This window comes from Periplaneta americana, chromosome 9 (assembly GCF_040183065.1).
Source record: "Periplaneta americana isolate PAMFEO1 chromosome 9, P.americana_PAMFEO1_priV1, whole genome shotgun sequence".
Classification (NCBI taxonomy): domain Eukaryota; kingdom Metazoa; phylum Arthropoda; class Insecta; order Blattodea; family Blattidae; genus Periplaneta; species Periplaneta americana.
The window spans coordinates 162,417,397-162,433,586 of NC_091125.1; the positions used below are offsets into that span (position 1 = coordinate 162,417,397).

General features: G+C 32.3%; 1 protein-coding gene across 2 annotated transcripts in view; it reads left to right on the forward strand.

Moving 5' to 3' along the window:
• LOC138706686 (uncharacterized) overlaps positions 1 to 13,182 on the forward strand; it is a 72,959-nt gene extending 59,777 nt beyond the window's left edge. For both annotated transcript variants that reach the window (XR_011334048.1, XM_069836261.1), the window contains one exon: positions 4,128 to 13,182. The gene's annotated coding sequence lies outside the window, so the exon portion shown is untranslated. The remainder of the gene's footprint in view (positions 1 to 4,127) is intronic.
• Positions 13,183 to 16,190: the final 3,008 nt, after the last annotated feature.

The window sequence follows — 16,190 nt, forward strand, 5'->3', positions numbered from 1 at the left end:
CCAGCTTTTATTCGCCAGCTAGTGGCTGGGCTGTTTTAGCTCTTTTCTGAGAACATTAATTTCTGTTAGGAATTTGACGTCTATTTAATGTTACACAACTGTTTAAAATAACTTAAATAAAAGGGCCTCGTTAAGTAATTCAGTGTCACGTGATTTCCTCCCTTTCTACAACCCTACGACATAACCACTTGGACGGAGAGTAGATAGTATGTCTGAGTATGTCTTTTCGGATCGGGCAGAAGTGAAGATTGAATTTACAATACGTAAGGTACTCTTTTGTAGAGTTGTACAGAATTATTTCAACATGAGTTACTAATACGAAGAAAGAAACTGGTAATTGGAATTAGGTACAATAGTCTATAGTGCGATAATATACACAAAAGAACTGAAGCCTGTATCGAAATGAACGGCCACCATTAAAAAAAAAGTGTTTTAATATCCTTATTATGATTATTTTTCAATTTAACTTCATTCTCTATAGTATAATTATACACTGCATAATGAATACGTCCACATGGACAGCTCAGTTCGTGAGTAAAAACACTCATTGTTAATACAGTACTGTATTTTGATTAAACAAAAACCTAATGAAAATGATCAAACTCAAAAGCGCAATATTTCCTCGTTTACGTAAATGGATGAACTACTTTTCTTCCCTCCTATACCTAGTAAAGTGATTTGTTTATATATTACGCCAGTATCATCGAACTCCAGTCGTGGAAGGGGTAGCAAACGGCATTGATCCAGAGGTATAGGCAATATTAAAAATGTTAGTAAAAATAAAATGATGTCCCTGTATAGCTTTACATATCTATATTCCAATGCCTGTTACCACAATAATTTTATTAAATACTTCAAATTAGCAGCACATAGCACAGCAGCAAATCACAAGCAATATGTGGGTGGGCATCTGATATGTCGTACAAACTTGCACTTGCTGCGAACACCAAATATTGCTTACCAGTGTAGATTAGTTTCAGGTTTGACAGGGCTGTAAGTAAACTGTAGCTGCATGTGTAAGTGAATGCTTGATTTGTGATAGTGAACAGGTAATGATATTAGACAATATGTAGTTCACATTAGATTATGCATATACATGATGTCAGTTTGATAACATCTAGAAAAGTCTGAAAGATTAAGTTTTACAAGAGACAGGATTCAAAACCCTTACGACATACACTGAATTAATAATTCTCGTTAAACTATAAGCACAATGGTAAAATTTTTGTGGCAATACGAAGATAAACTAAAGTGTAATACTTTTATATTGATAAGATTTGTTTGAATTAGGTTATTTTAATAAATAAACAAGAAACTAATTCTTAAACTCTACTCTTTTTATTTAAGTTCACATCTTCACACATTTCTGTCAACAACAAACACATTTCTAATAACTGTCACGAAAGAAATTATAATTTTGATTTGTCAATAAAGACCTGATTCTCTTTTCCACCATTTTGTGTTATTAAAATGGACGTATAGGTATTCGTTCATTTCTGGGAAAAGGCACAGCCACATGGTGTCAAGTGTGGACTGTAGGTAATTTCAAGACGTAAGTGAGTAATAAACGCATTCTTCTGGACTTCTTATGTGACTTCAGTAAATTCATTATTGTTCACAGAAGTGTGCTCACATTGGTGAATATTTTCCAGAGAAGTGAACATAAATAAAAATAAGTACACAACTAAATAATTACTTATACTTTTATACTTACGTTTACTGTTCATTAAAATATCCCAGTGCAAAGGGAAATAATCGACACAGAGATGATTTTCGAGAAATTCTCTTATAGCATACCTACCGGTAATAGATTATAATTAATTATAGCAAGGTTCATGTGTCAGCTGATAGTAGCTTATATTGAAGTTGACGTAAACATTTTTCATGTTTATAGATCAGGTAAAATAGAATAAAATAAAATAATTTAACTAAAAATGAGAGTATGGCGTTAATGAGGACTTTTGAGTCAGGACAAATAGGCATTTCTGACTTAAATATAAATTCTAAACTCTAGATTCAAGAATAATCCTTCTCAATAAATTAGTATTATATGTAGTTGAATAGCATACTAAGATCAGAGGTCCAAAATTTGATTTTTAACTTAAGTAAATTTAAGCAATAAATAGCTCATAATTGTTGTGTAAAACAACTGATAGAAATACCTAGTGAAAGAGAATATTACATAATTCTGCAAAAACCATAAATATTTTCTTTCTTGCATTTATGTATTTATAATGCATTTTCACCACGAAAGTAACAGTAAATCAAATCATACATAACACTACCATTAAATATCCTAAAATTTAAGGTAAGAAAATCTTAAGTTTCGAATGAAGAGTGAGTGAGTAAAATGATTAGAAATTAACTTTTCAAAATGTTCATGAAGCTTTTGTTCATAAAAAATATTATATATCAGTAAGAAATAAAAATGTATTTTAAGTTAAAAGTCTCTCAAATGCACATATAGAGACATAAGAATTTATTAAAAATGGCCTTCGTACTCATAATCTTTTTTTAGGCCTGTCTTTCAGTTAAATACAAGATCTATCTAAAAAAAAAAATTTTGAGACAAAAATCGTAAAACCCCAATATATTCATACAGTGCTGCAATTTGTTTTTACTGTTCTGTACCCAGCCACATCATTAAGTTTCTGAATACTTCTACAAGATTCTTAAAGAACTAAGAAGGGAACTTAGACGTTAAATTGCACTAACCCTCCAACTAGGCATATTCCCAACCCACACTGGCAGACTACACTAAGGTTCGCTGCATATCCAGGTTTCGAGCAGGCAATTTCACCATCTGTGCATTGGAGTTCAGGAAATGCTATGGAATGATGACGGAATGGATATCGGATGGAATCATGCAAGTGCCTAACATGAGGAAACTGGAAAACTCCGAGAAAAATTTCAAGTGTGACAATGTCACAAATGTCACTATGGTCACTATGGTCAGACTGTAATTCGAACCTGGACCTCCTGTGTCACAGGACGAAGGTCTATAGTCGACCTGGTTGGCGAGTTGGTATAGCGCTGGCCTTCTATGCCCAAGGTTGCAGGTTTGATCCCGGGCCAGGTCGATGGCATTTAAGTGTGCTTGAATGCGACAGGCTCATGTCAGTAGATTTACTGGCATGTAAAAGAACTCCTGTGGGACAAAATTCCGGCACATCCAGTGACGCTGATATAACCTCTGCAGTTGCGAGCGTTGTTAAATAAACCATAACATTTTTTTTAACGAAGGTCTAACCACTCAGCCACTGCAGGGGTTAGTTAATAGTGTTAGGTACGGTATCAAATATTAAGGAACAGGTACACTGGGCCTTGGAACTGATGTGCTCAGAGCTAACTCAATCTGCCTCTAGAACTAATCTACAAATCTAGTACAAGAGTTGCACTATGTACCGGTACTGGTACTTGAAGTATTGTGATTGACATGTAGTGCCAATTCTTGCAAAAACTTTCGTCTCAAAATTTTTGAACAGACAGATCTTGTATTCTTGGAATGTAGGCTTTCACGGCCGGCGCTGATATGATGCGTATTTTCTGGGCTAGAGGGCCGTGGTCTGTCAGTATTACAACCAAACGTTTCGTCCACTGCTTCGGTGGACATCTTCAATGGCGTGGTACACGTGTGCGGAGAAACCCTTTCTCCGACAATTAGACATTACACATTACGACAAACGATCAGAACACCAAAGCCACTGGTGCGGACCGCAGCAACAGCAACGACAAGCAACAACAGCCCCACACCTTAAATATCGACGTGCTACCAGTCTCAATGCCAGTTCCTGATACACACAGCAGATCTCTCCGCACACGTGTACCACGCCACTGATGTCCACCGGAGCAGTGGATGAAACGTTTGGTTGTAACACCGACAGACCACGGCCCTCTACCCCGAAAATACGCATCAGAACTTGTATTATTCTAAAGGATATAGTACCGGTATATAAAATATACAATAAAGTAAAGTGAATTATCAATAGATAGATTTAATAAACGAATTTAATATTATATTCTGCATTCTGCAATGTAAACATAAATTAATAAATTAACTGTTAAATTTTAAATATTTATTTTTGTGACAAAATTCTTCTCCAAGTATGATGTTATCTTTCTTTCAGACCTCTTCTCTTTGGCGTGTCCAGTGAGATATTGCAAAACAGTAATAACCTTCATGCCTAACCTTCTCACTTGGATATGCTACCTACCATCTTCACCTAGTAGTCAGGTAAACTACACCATGGTGTGAAGCACAAAACCGACCAATTTAATCCTCTTCAAATCTTCCACATCCAAAAGAAAATCAAAACATTTACACAAGTTTCAAGTAAAACATAGTAAGTGAATCTTTTATCCCTTAGTCTGAAGAAATAAGAAAACAACTACGTATAGTGTTATCTTTCATGAAATAGTAAATGATATGACAAATTATAATGTTACAGTAAAAACCAAAGCACTTTTATACAAGTTATTACTAATAAAAACTGTAAATCCTTCTACTGTTATTGAACAAAAGTAGAAATAACTGGAAACAATGTGACTATTTGGTAAAATCAATAAAGTTAAAATTTAACTGCTACCGGTATCTTACTTACCTACATTTAGTTGATGATTCAGAACAAGGATTCGTTTAGTATTTGTACGGTAGAAAAGATATTGCAAGTGTTAAATTTACTAACAGAAATATGTGAGGAATCGTTGTCTTGGACATCAACTTAACTAAATCTAAACTAAACTAGTCTAACATACGGAAATCTAACCTATCTTATGTTAAGAAAGGAAGTGAGAATTAACTTAACATTCGTGTTTTTACCACGCAGTCCTTTGTTTTTCAGTTCTTATTAGGGAATATTAAGTTCGACCAACAATAATAAAAACCTGTAGTTTTTACTAATAATAGCTATTACAAACGAATTTCAGGTTTTTACTGTAACATGTATACAGTATAATATATAGTGCATCATGGACTAAAATCTTCGAAATTATGCCTATATTTTGATACAATTATTTCAAATAATTTCATTTAATTTACTTTTAGTTTGAATCAGATAAATATATTTAAATAAATTTAATTAACATTAATGAATAATTGTGATATTAGCAAATATAAATTAATTTTTATTTTCAACATCACACTCCACTGGCAAAATCAGCACAACAAATATGTGAGTTCCATATTATGTTACATTTTAAAGAGATGAGTAGATGCATTGGTGAAGTATGCTATATTATTCTTAATCTCTAAAACTCTAATTATGAAATAAATTGAGGGGTCCAGTCAGGGAAGGCAGCAAGCCACAAATCCTGATATGTAGATTGTCTCTTTATTTTACGGGTATGTGAAGAATTGATGTCATCAGACTAAACACTATACAAAAATATTATTTCAGTGGTATAAATTTACATCTGTAAAATTTGGGATTTATTACTAGGAAGCGGATTTTTATGTGCTAAAAAATTAAAATATATTTATTTTTTATGTGCTAAAAAGTACGAAAATATTTACTAAAAATAAAAAAATATATTTTTTTTTTAAATATGACAAAAATACCTTACTTAGCTTGGAAAAAAAAAGTTACTAGGTACTCACCAACCACACTTGAGTGCTAGTAGTTGGCCGAGAATTGCAGTGAACAACAAAGTCATCCCCAAATTCTCCATCACAAATGCATGCAGATTATCTCTGAACAACAACTTATACTGTGAAAACGATCTTTCCACATCACAGGACGTCAGACGTGCATATTTAAAGAGAGGAATGTCACAAACACATACACCGTCAGTTTCACCTACAGGCACATCCTCCAATACTTGAGCAACTTTACACATTTTTTTATATCCACTGTTTTTCCCAAACACATTCTGGAATTTGTCCCTTAGTACTTATACTTCTGAACCTGGTAGCGAGTCTAGTTTAATTTTCACGGCACGCACCTCTCTGTTTCAGGCAACAGGTTTTTGGATGTTTCGAGTTTTTTTTATGGTGTCACACAAAAACTTAGATTTGCTAATAGGAAAGCCAAATCGTTTTTTAAATAACCATCTTTCAGTATATCTTGAAGGATATCGATTGACGAGGCTGATAACAGGGAATCACAACAAGACGTATTGCCTTACTTGATGGACATGAGCGAGAGATTTGTTTAAATTAAATAATGTTCATACCCGAGCTCTTATCTGTTGTGTTTTACAAACAAAGCCTTGAATGAAATCATCTTCAGCAACAATAAACATTCGTAATTGTGTGTTGCAAGATCTCTCCTCCTTGTCCATGTTAATTTATTCTCTAATAATAACACTGATATGCTGCCTAGCAGTTCTCAGAACTTGAGGCGATACTATTACAAAAATGGATCACGGATACACCACACAGCGCTTAGAAACACAAAGCAACCAAGAATTCTTAAAAAGATAATGTACTTCTGAGTTACATAATTGATTTAGTTTTAAAATGTTTAAAAGTTCTTGTAAAAAAAACTCCAAGATTTATGTGTTTATAATAGACTTCCTGAAAATATGTATTTACATAATTTTTTTTGTGAAAATGTGTTTTTATGTGAAATAAAATTCGGGCTTTAAACTTGAAACTTCATGTTCGGAATTTTTAACTTTGTTAATTGTGCTTTATCACACGCAAAAATAATATTTAATTACATAGGAATCCGCTCCTTATTTATTACCACAGATGACAGAGCATTCCAATTTATGTAAATACTGGTATCTTAATATTGTGGCTTACTCCTTACCTGACTGGGCCCCTCAATTCATAGATTGTATAGTGTACCTATTGATATTATGAAATAACATTTATAACATTACTTAATTATACATATGGGGTACCGGTAATAAATATTTCGACTGGACCTGCACTATGTAGGATTTGTAAATACGCATATTTTAGGGTTTTAAGAAAAAATCGCATGTTCTCTTGAATAAGATCTTAAAAAATTGCCGAAAATGTTGTAATAATAATGTTACAAAAATAATTTAAGTAAATTGAATATAAAAATGAATCCATAAGTTTACACAACAATAGGTAATCTTTAATGTTATCTACACTGCGATGTGATGTTCCTACTTCGTGAAGTAATCAGACATCATACCATGCTTCACCATTGCAGATGTTTTGTTATATGTATATATCGTAAATTTGAATTTAAGGACTGAAGAAATATTTCTCGAGGAAGAATGTGTTGTTCATTTTGTAAATGAGTGCTAGTGGACATATGTACATTACTGTGTATGTGTTATGCACATTCCTCTAATCATCATCAGTCATTTCTAGCAGTAAGGTCTAAAGAGATATTTAATATTTCTTAACACCTTATCAGGGATTGCGTAAATGGGAATTTTAAACGAATTCTGTGGCTTAAACATTTCAACTATGTGTAATTTCTGCAATACAGCAAAACTTGGTTATAAAATGCAATATGAAATACAGTTTACTATCCTAACTGTCCCACTTAACTTCACGAAATCTTTTATTTTCCAATATAATATACAAAGTGGGCCCAAAAAAAAAGCACAAAATTAGAAATACTCTATTTTCGGAAATACGTAACATTAATTTATAATGACACTGTTGGAAAGAGTAGACTTTAAAGATGAGCACGACTTTTTATTATGTTTTTTGAGGCTCAATTAAAATCTTGTGAAGATCAATACATAATGATACGAAAAATGTGATTTTTGAAGACAATTTATTACTTCAAAATGCAGAAACTGAATGTTGGTAAAATTAATAATAATTAATGATCTTTCAAATAATCAAAATTAAAAATGATGCTCTATGTGGCCGCCATTTGCCTGAACAGCTATTTCTAGGTGTCTTCTCCATTGTCCAATAGCACTGGATATGTCTTTGGCCTTTGATCAAGCCGGTCGCAACATTCAAGAAGGCAATGTCTTAAATGTTCAATATTACTAATTCTTGTTTTGTAGTAAACTGCTTTTTGTAGTTCACTCCATACAAAATAGTCCATAGGATTAAGATCTCGTTTGAAACTCCAGCAGAAACCATCAGAGAATCTGAGAAATGCGATCTTTCACGCAATAATCTCCCAGAAGGGATATCATGTCCGTATCATGCTATTCAATCATTGTACACTTGAAACAGACAATTCTCGCTGAGTGTAGTTCCTTACAATTTGATGGGATAGGCCATGACTGTTTGGCCAAGCATCTGCATAGAATTGGAATATATCAGTCTCCTAACTGCCCATTGTGCAACTCAAATCAAGAAATGGATTCGGAACACCTCAAAATCTGTGCTTCATTGCCTGACCATGACAATATCTTTGAAAAATATTGGAGTGCAAGAGGTCAAATGACTTTATTGTCAAATGCCTGGCATTAGAAAACAACAACAACAATTTGATGGGAAGATAAATTGTCATATTGGTGCAAATGTTTAATGAAAATCTTGTCTTCGTTCGTTAAGCGACCCATTATTCACAAAATGAAAACTCAAAATGGAAGAAAACAAATGATGATAGCACAACAAAAGGCTTGGCCTGCTGAACTCGTAAGACCATAATGCTTAGTTCGGCATAAATGATCGATTTTGCACGGCCTTACAGAAAATAAAAAATGTTTAGTGAATGGTAAAAAATTTAATATTACAGTACTTTCTCGGTCTACAAGGACTGTGAAATAAATTTTCAAGTGAAATCATTAGCTACTGGAATATAACCATTTACATTTTGTGCCGTTTCTTTTGGCTCACTGTGTATTTACTGTATTTTGTAGATACCAATTTCTCATTTAGACACCTGAAAGGAAATGTACTGGTAATGTGAGTCTGTGAACCCTTAAATAACGAGAAAATATTATTTTAAATCAAAGGTATACTGGTATGAAATTTTAATTGGAATACCGGTACACATTTTACGAAGTAAATGTAAAAATAAAAGGAAAGATAGTTAGTGATTCAAGAAATATAATTAGGCATCGACACTTCCAGAGACATTAAGAATGCTCGTTTACTTAAACAACACAAGTACAATTAGAATTACAATATGTATATACAACAAGGGTTCTGAAATGTATTTTAAAGATTGCGATCAAAATCTTTTTCAATAAATTATCTCAAAAATATGATATTAAATAAAAAAAACATTATTATGAAATCTGTTTAATGACTAAAAAATTTCTTATGATAGGAGTATCAGGAACACATGTCAGAAAGAACAGACTAACAGCTAAGAAGAGAGAGAACTGAGAACAATGAGTTGTTTGGGGATAATCTATGACAGTAGAAACATGACGACGATGACAGTGAAAATAATATATTGTATTTTGAATTTTGATCGAAGTGTTCGAGGCCCAACAAGACAAACTGTGATACAGGTCGGAAATAAAACTCAGACACAAGTCATAGTCTATTTCTACAGAACGAAGTACTGGTTTTTCTCGAAGTATTCAAATGACAGAAAAGAGTTATTTTGTTAGTACTGGTAAGTACTGGTACGCAAATGTTTTCACCGCTATTTGTTTCTTAGTTTTCCCAGTAAAAATGTTTTTGAAGAACTGAAATAAATGTTCTAAAAATCAGAGGAAGTTTCTAAATGGAAACAGTTTATATTTTCCTTACGCCTTAATTTACACAAGGAATTATACATGTCCATAAGCTCTGATATAGAAATCAGGTTATACTACAGCAATGTGTAATGTCATGCATACTGGGACCAAATATTATTTATTTATATAGTATGGAGTGCGTATATTGATTACAGTTATATTTTGACCAACTCCCAGATAACCAAGTTTCGCTGTAATAATGTGGATCAATGATTTGGAAATTATCTTAGATGATAAGTTGTTGATTGAACTGTACCTCTTGTTCTGGTTGTCATTTGTAAAACCCGAAGTTCGTTTACTACTTCTTACTCATTAAAGGAATCTCCAACTGTTGTTAGTCGAACTTAATATTCCTCAGTGAGAACTAAGTACCGGTACCATAAAATGGGGTGAATAGGGACAAATTTTTACTACTTTTTATTTCTTTGTGTCAAAGAGTAAATATAATAATAAGAGTGTCCATTTGTTCACTCGTCATGAATAAGAACATAAACACTCTTAGTATTAACATTTAATCTTTGCCATGAAGAAATAATAAAGATAAAATTCGTTCCTATTCATCCCATTTTATGGAACCACGATGTGTCTGATAAAAATACGAATTTAAAATTCACTACATGTTTGACTAACCTAACTTCAGATAAGTTTTCAGTTTTACTATTTTCTTGTTGACATAAATAAATACATTAAATGTTTTTATTTTTATACCATCAGGATCAAGGACAGCTATACAAGCTATAATTTCACAACAGTCCACAAAAGGTGATCTAAATGAGGGGTTGGAAAGCAATGGTGGATCATTAATGTTTAGGTGAGGGGTTTGGACTTTTTCCATTGCTGGTTGTCACAATCAAAAAATTAAGACACAACGTTTAGAAGGGTGGTTCTCCCTTCGTCTTCAGGTGGAAGGAAGGAGAGAAAGGAAAAAACCTACTGTTGGGATCGTTACGTACAGCTATTCTGTATGACTGATAATAATAATAATAATAATAATAATGTTTTATTTTAGCTGGCAGAGTTAAGGCCATAAGGCCTTCTCTTCCACTCAACCAGCCTTAATCAATACAATATATATTTAAATTACAAATATTTACACTACACTTAAAAGGTTCTCCAGCAATATTCTTCAATTTTAACGACTAGTAGACTACATATGTATTTATTTAAATTTAGATAAACCTATAAGGTAAAGTAGTAACTTAATTTGTGAGCTAATTTAATTCAATTTAATATAACATATAACTGATCGATTTTGATTGTGACAAGCAGCAATGGAAAAAGTCCAAACCCCTCACCTCAACATTAATGATCCACAGAAGGTGCTAAAATTGAGGACTGTAAGAAAATGATCTATTACATAACTAAACTAGAGAAAAAATAGTTTACAATAGATTCCTTCCCACACTGATATAAAGAGAAATGAAACAGTAGACTAAAAGAGCATTGAAACTTACAAACATCTAATAACAGAATTCCATTTTATTCTATAAAATAATTAATCAAAAATAAATTCAGGTCTGCCCAAAAACATCAAAATTCGGATGGAGCAAAAAAAAAAAAAAAAAAAAAAACCTGAGTAATTTTATTGACTAACCCTGAGATAATCACCAGGGCCACGTAAATTTGCTATGTTCAGGTTGGTAAAAGGTCAGGGTTATCTGGCAAGCCACCTGCACAGGACAGAAATTTCCCATACATCCACCTGTGTATTGTGTGATGCAAATGAAGAGATGAACCTAAAGCACATCAAAAGATGCATAGTATTGCTACAAGATCATGACATCACACTGAAATACTGAAGTGCAAGATGGTGATTTCTAGAAACAACTAAAAATCAATATACTGACAGTAAAAAAAAAAAAAATAGTAAAACTGAAAATGTTTTTAGGTTACACTACTAATTCTACAAGAATGCTAAACTGTTTTATCCAACAGCTCTAGAGCTTTTAGCGTTTACTATCAACAATATAAACGAATTTCGGGTTTTTACTTAAAATATACACGAGAAGGAAGTATGAAAACTACAGTGGTATCGTGCAATTCATTTTATGTTTTAAGCACCAATTTTCATCATGCACAATTTTCTCAGGCATGGATTTATATTAGCAATTTTTAGACAAATAGGTGCATAAGCTTGTCAAGCAGAGAAAATGAATGATTGTAATCTAGACATAGATATTTCTCTTTACAATGTACAAATATGTAATGATAAGCAGAGCTATATAATTACAGAAACGTTAATGTATTTTAAATTCTTGCCCCTTCCCCCTCTTTCAAAATAATCAGTAGAGCCCAGATATGTACGCAAAACGAATAAAATATTGAATATGAACACAAATATGCACAAAAATTTGCAAAATAAATGCCTAATTAATTTTCAATTACTGCACAATTACTAACATTATAAGTGAACTGATATGCTAATGAGTGTTCCTTATAGCATTTCTATTGAAGTATGTAATAAAAGCCATTCTGAGATTTTCCTCAGTAAACTTCTGTGTCTGTCACTCAATTTATACGTGAAAATGTTCTTGCAATGGTTTAAATGTCACAAAAATTTACCGAAATGTAAATATTGCTGTAAAATTTATGTAAACATAAGTTGAAGTACTAATGACAGGGATTTCTTCCAGTAGCCAAAGCAAAATACTGCGTTCTTATAAATCTAGGACATTTTAAAGAGAAAATATGCGCAAAAGTATGCATTTTTATAAATAAAAAATATTGTACGGTACCGGTATGCAAAATATTTTCCATCGAAATATATATTTACAGTATATGCACAATGAAGCACAAGTAAATTTGACACAATTCTCGAAGAATATCAATTTAGCATTAAATTGTATAATGCTATATACATAAAGCATTTTGCATATAAATCCGGGCTCTCATTATTAGATTTCATATACTCTGTGATTTGGGACAGATATTTGTATGATTATTTTCTACTGATGGTATTAGTGTAATATTATTTAATGTTTATAAACCATTTGTTATCGTAGATGCTATGTTTTAAAGCTACTAGAAGCTCGAGAACAAATTTAGATATTACGAACAACTAATGAAGTGCATACATTTGCCGAATAACTTTAATGAGTACATAAGATAGTAACCTGCTAACTAAATGTCCTTTGCAAAGAACCATCATTATCATGTCATAAAAATTTTACAATACTGTATTAAAGCAGAAGTTTAACATGTGTGTTTGTAAAATGTTTATTTAATTCTGATTTCTGAATTGAATACTCATCAGAAAACAACTGTTATTTTTCTTTTTGCTCTACGAAGCAAGGCACAACAGATTATTTTTTATGTTCACTATTTACATCAAGCACAGAAGTAATACAGGAATAGCGGAAATACTCGTATATTACTGTAAACTGCACATATTATGAATTTATAGAGACGTTTATTATGCTACTACAATAATACTTTTACAAATTAAGGAAGACTCTTTTAAAACCAAGAATGTACATAACCTGAAATATCCATCTTATTAAATTATATAATTTTTAACTGAAGCATTTTTCGGTACCTATGTTAAATATTTAACGAGATAAACGTTAAAGGAATAAAAACTTCAAAGTGAAAGCCTGACTTAAAGACATGATCTAAAATATTTATTTTTTGTCATCATTCCACATCTCCATCATTACTACTACTTACATTATTGCTACTACTGCTACTGTTACTGCAACTAAAACTACAAAACTATTACTACATCTACTAAAACAACAAACTACCACCACTACACAAACAATAGAACTACAAACTTAAATGTAAATAAGGCAATGTGCTACTGACATTTCTAAAATCCACCATTTTTGAGCTAGAGAGTTGAAAGTTTTACTGAATATGCATATCAATATCATAATCACACATTGTAAATTCCAATCTTTTCTTAAAAACACTTAAAAAATAACCTTACTTTGTTTTGTTTTAATTTTCTTAGCAAAAATCCTATTTCTAAATATATATATATATATATATATATATATATATATATATATATATATATATATATATATATATTTTTTCCTTAAAGATAATGCTACATGAAAATATTATGGAAATGGAAATACAGAAATTGGAAATTTATCCTTTGAAGAAGTGGAAAAATTCAAATATCTTGGAGCAACAGTAACAAATATAAATGACACCCTGGAGGAAATTAAACACAGAATAAATATGGGAAAAGCCTGTTATTATTCGGTTGAGAAGCTTTTGTCATCTAGTCTGCTCTCAAAAAGCTGAAAGTTAGAATTTATAAAACAGTTACATTACCGGTTGTTCTGTATGGTAGTGAAACTTGGACTCTCACTTTCAGAGAGGAACAGAGGTTAAGGGTGTTTGAGAATGAGGTGTTTAGGAAAATATTTGAAGCTAAGAAGGATGAAGTTACAGGAGAATGGAGAAAGTTATACAACGCAGAACTGTACACATTGTATTCTTCACTTGACATAATTAGGACACAGTACGTGAGGGTAGGTCAGGCCACCAAAGGGAAAACTGAGAGGTAGAACTTAAACTGAGGAGATTCGATTTGGCATCGGAACTGGAATTCGGTGTGGCTTAGTGGATAAAGTGTCAGAACATAGAGCTAAAAACCTGGGTTCTGGTCCTGTTCCTGGAGAGAATTTTTCTCTGTTCTATCCATTCTTCATCATAATTAGGAACATTCAATCCAGATGTTTCAGATGGGCAGGGCATGTAGCACGTATGGACGAATCCAGAAATGTGTACAGAGTGTTAGTTGGAAGGCCAGAGGGAAAAAGACCTTTGGGGAGCCAAGACGTAGATGGGAGGATAATATTAAAATGGATCTGAGGGAGGTGGGATATGATTGTAGAGACTGGATTAATTTTGCTCAGGATAGGGACGATTACGGGCTTATGTGAGGGCAGCAACGAACTTCCGGGTGCCTTAAAAGCCATAAGTAAGATAAAACTACATATTGTGTAATGGAGCATTAGTAATGCCCTAGGTACTCTAATTTGTTCATTTGTAAAATATATATATATATATATATATATATATATATATATATATATCATCTTCAATGTTCGAACTTTAATAAAAAAAAAATAATACTGCTTTACGTATAATTCTCTAGCAATAAAACTATGCTGAATAGAGCCAATCAAATGCTACAGTTCACAAGAGATATTAATGAATAAGTATGCCAAGTTTCATCACTCTAGCTTTAACCACGGAGAAATAAAATGAGTACTTGTCATTGAAAACTGAAATTCTTTTTTGAGGTAATTAAATTTAAAGTTTTGGTCACACATGACTCGTGCATTAACACAACTTCCATCAAATTCATTTGTAGATTTAATGTACTGATATTATGCCATAAAATATTCACGAAAATACACATGAAATCATACATTTTTTTAGCGTGAAAATAAAAAAAAATGATAAAATTTGTGAAAATTAGACTATTTTCAGTAGTGCCTTACCTTAAAATAACAATAACAAACAACTACAACATGGTAACTCATGACCACCATATTTACAACTACTCTCACTACCAGTACCGCTCTTCTTGAGCATTATTCCCAATTATCTTTCTCAGTCTGGTACAGTAGAACCTCTATTATGTATGTATTTATTTACACTGCAAGTGGGCAAGCACCCAGTGGCAGTGGTATATACAATATTAACAATACACAGTTAAAATGATCAGCAATACACAATAAAATTTACAATACATAATACAATTTACAACACATATACAATTTTATACACAATACAATAAGAATACAAAATACAATTTAACACAATAATAATAAAACATAAAATAAAACACCTAATTTTACAACACAACCTACATAATTATGTATAGGTCCTACATAAGTTTCAATAGTCTTTCACTTTACTCTCATCTCATTCCCTGTAGTGGCACTATGACGCATTTCACTGACACTCTGTAACATATTTCACTGACACTATAGAACACATTTCATTGACGCTATAAATTATCACTGATCGGAACTGTTCACTGCACTGTAAAACCATAACTTCACTGACTCACCTCGCTTCACTGATACAACAGTTCAAATAAGTCAAATAATTGCATTCTTATGCATACTTATAAACAGAACTACATTTAAACTAAACATTTCTAGTCTAAGGCCCTCTTACACGCTTCTAAGGCCCTCTTATCCGTGGTAATGAACGGGGTGGACTGAACTGTTAATCGAAAAAATCGGATAATCCGTACCATAAAAGATTTTCGTAAATTTAGTGAATAATATTTACATTTCCGTAATTTCGTCCATAATCTTGTACTTAACGCACTATGTAGTGGCTGAGAAGTTCACTAATTTAAGTCTGGTTGTCAACGATGGGCTATAAGGGCCAACAAAACACCTTGTAATGATTGTCTCTGGAAATATATTAATAATGGAGGTCTCATGTTGTAGATTTACATACTTTATACACGTCAATCTCGTATTCTGATGCGAGGTGAGCCACAGTTTCTCATTCCCCAAACCACTCCATTGTTTACACTTTTTTTTAATACTTTTTGACACGTGTAGAAGACATTTTATATAGAAGTTATACAGAACGACAATTCGAACAGTAGACCATACTCTGTA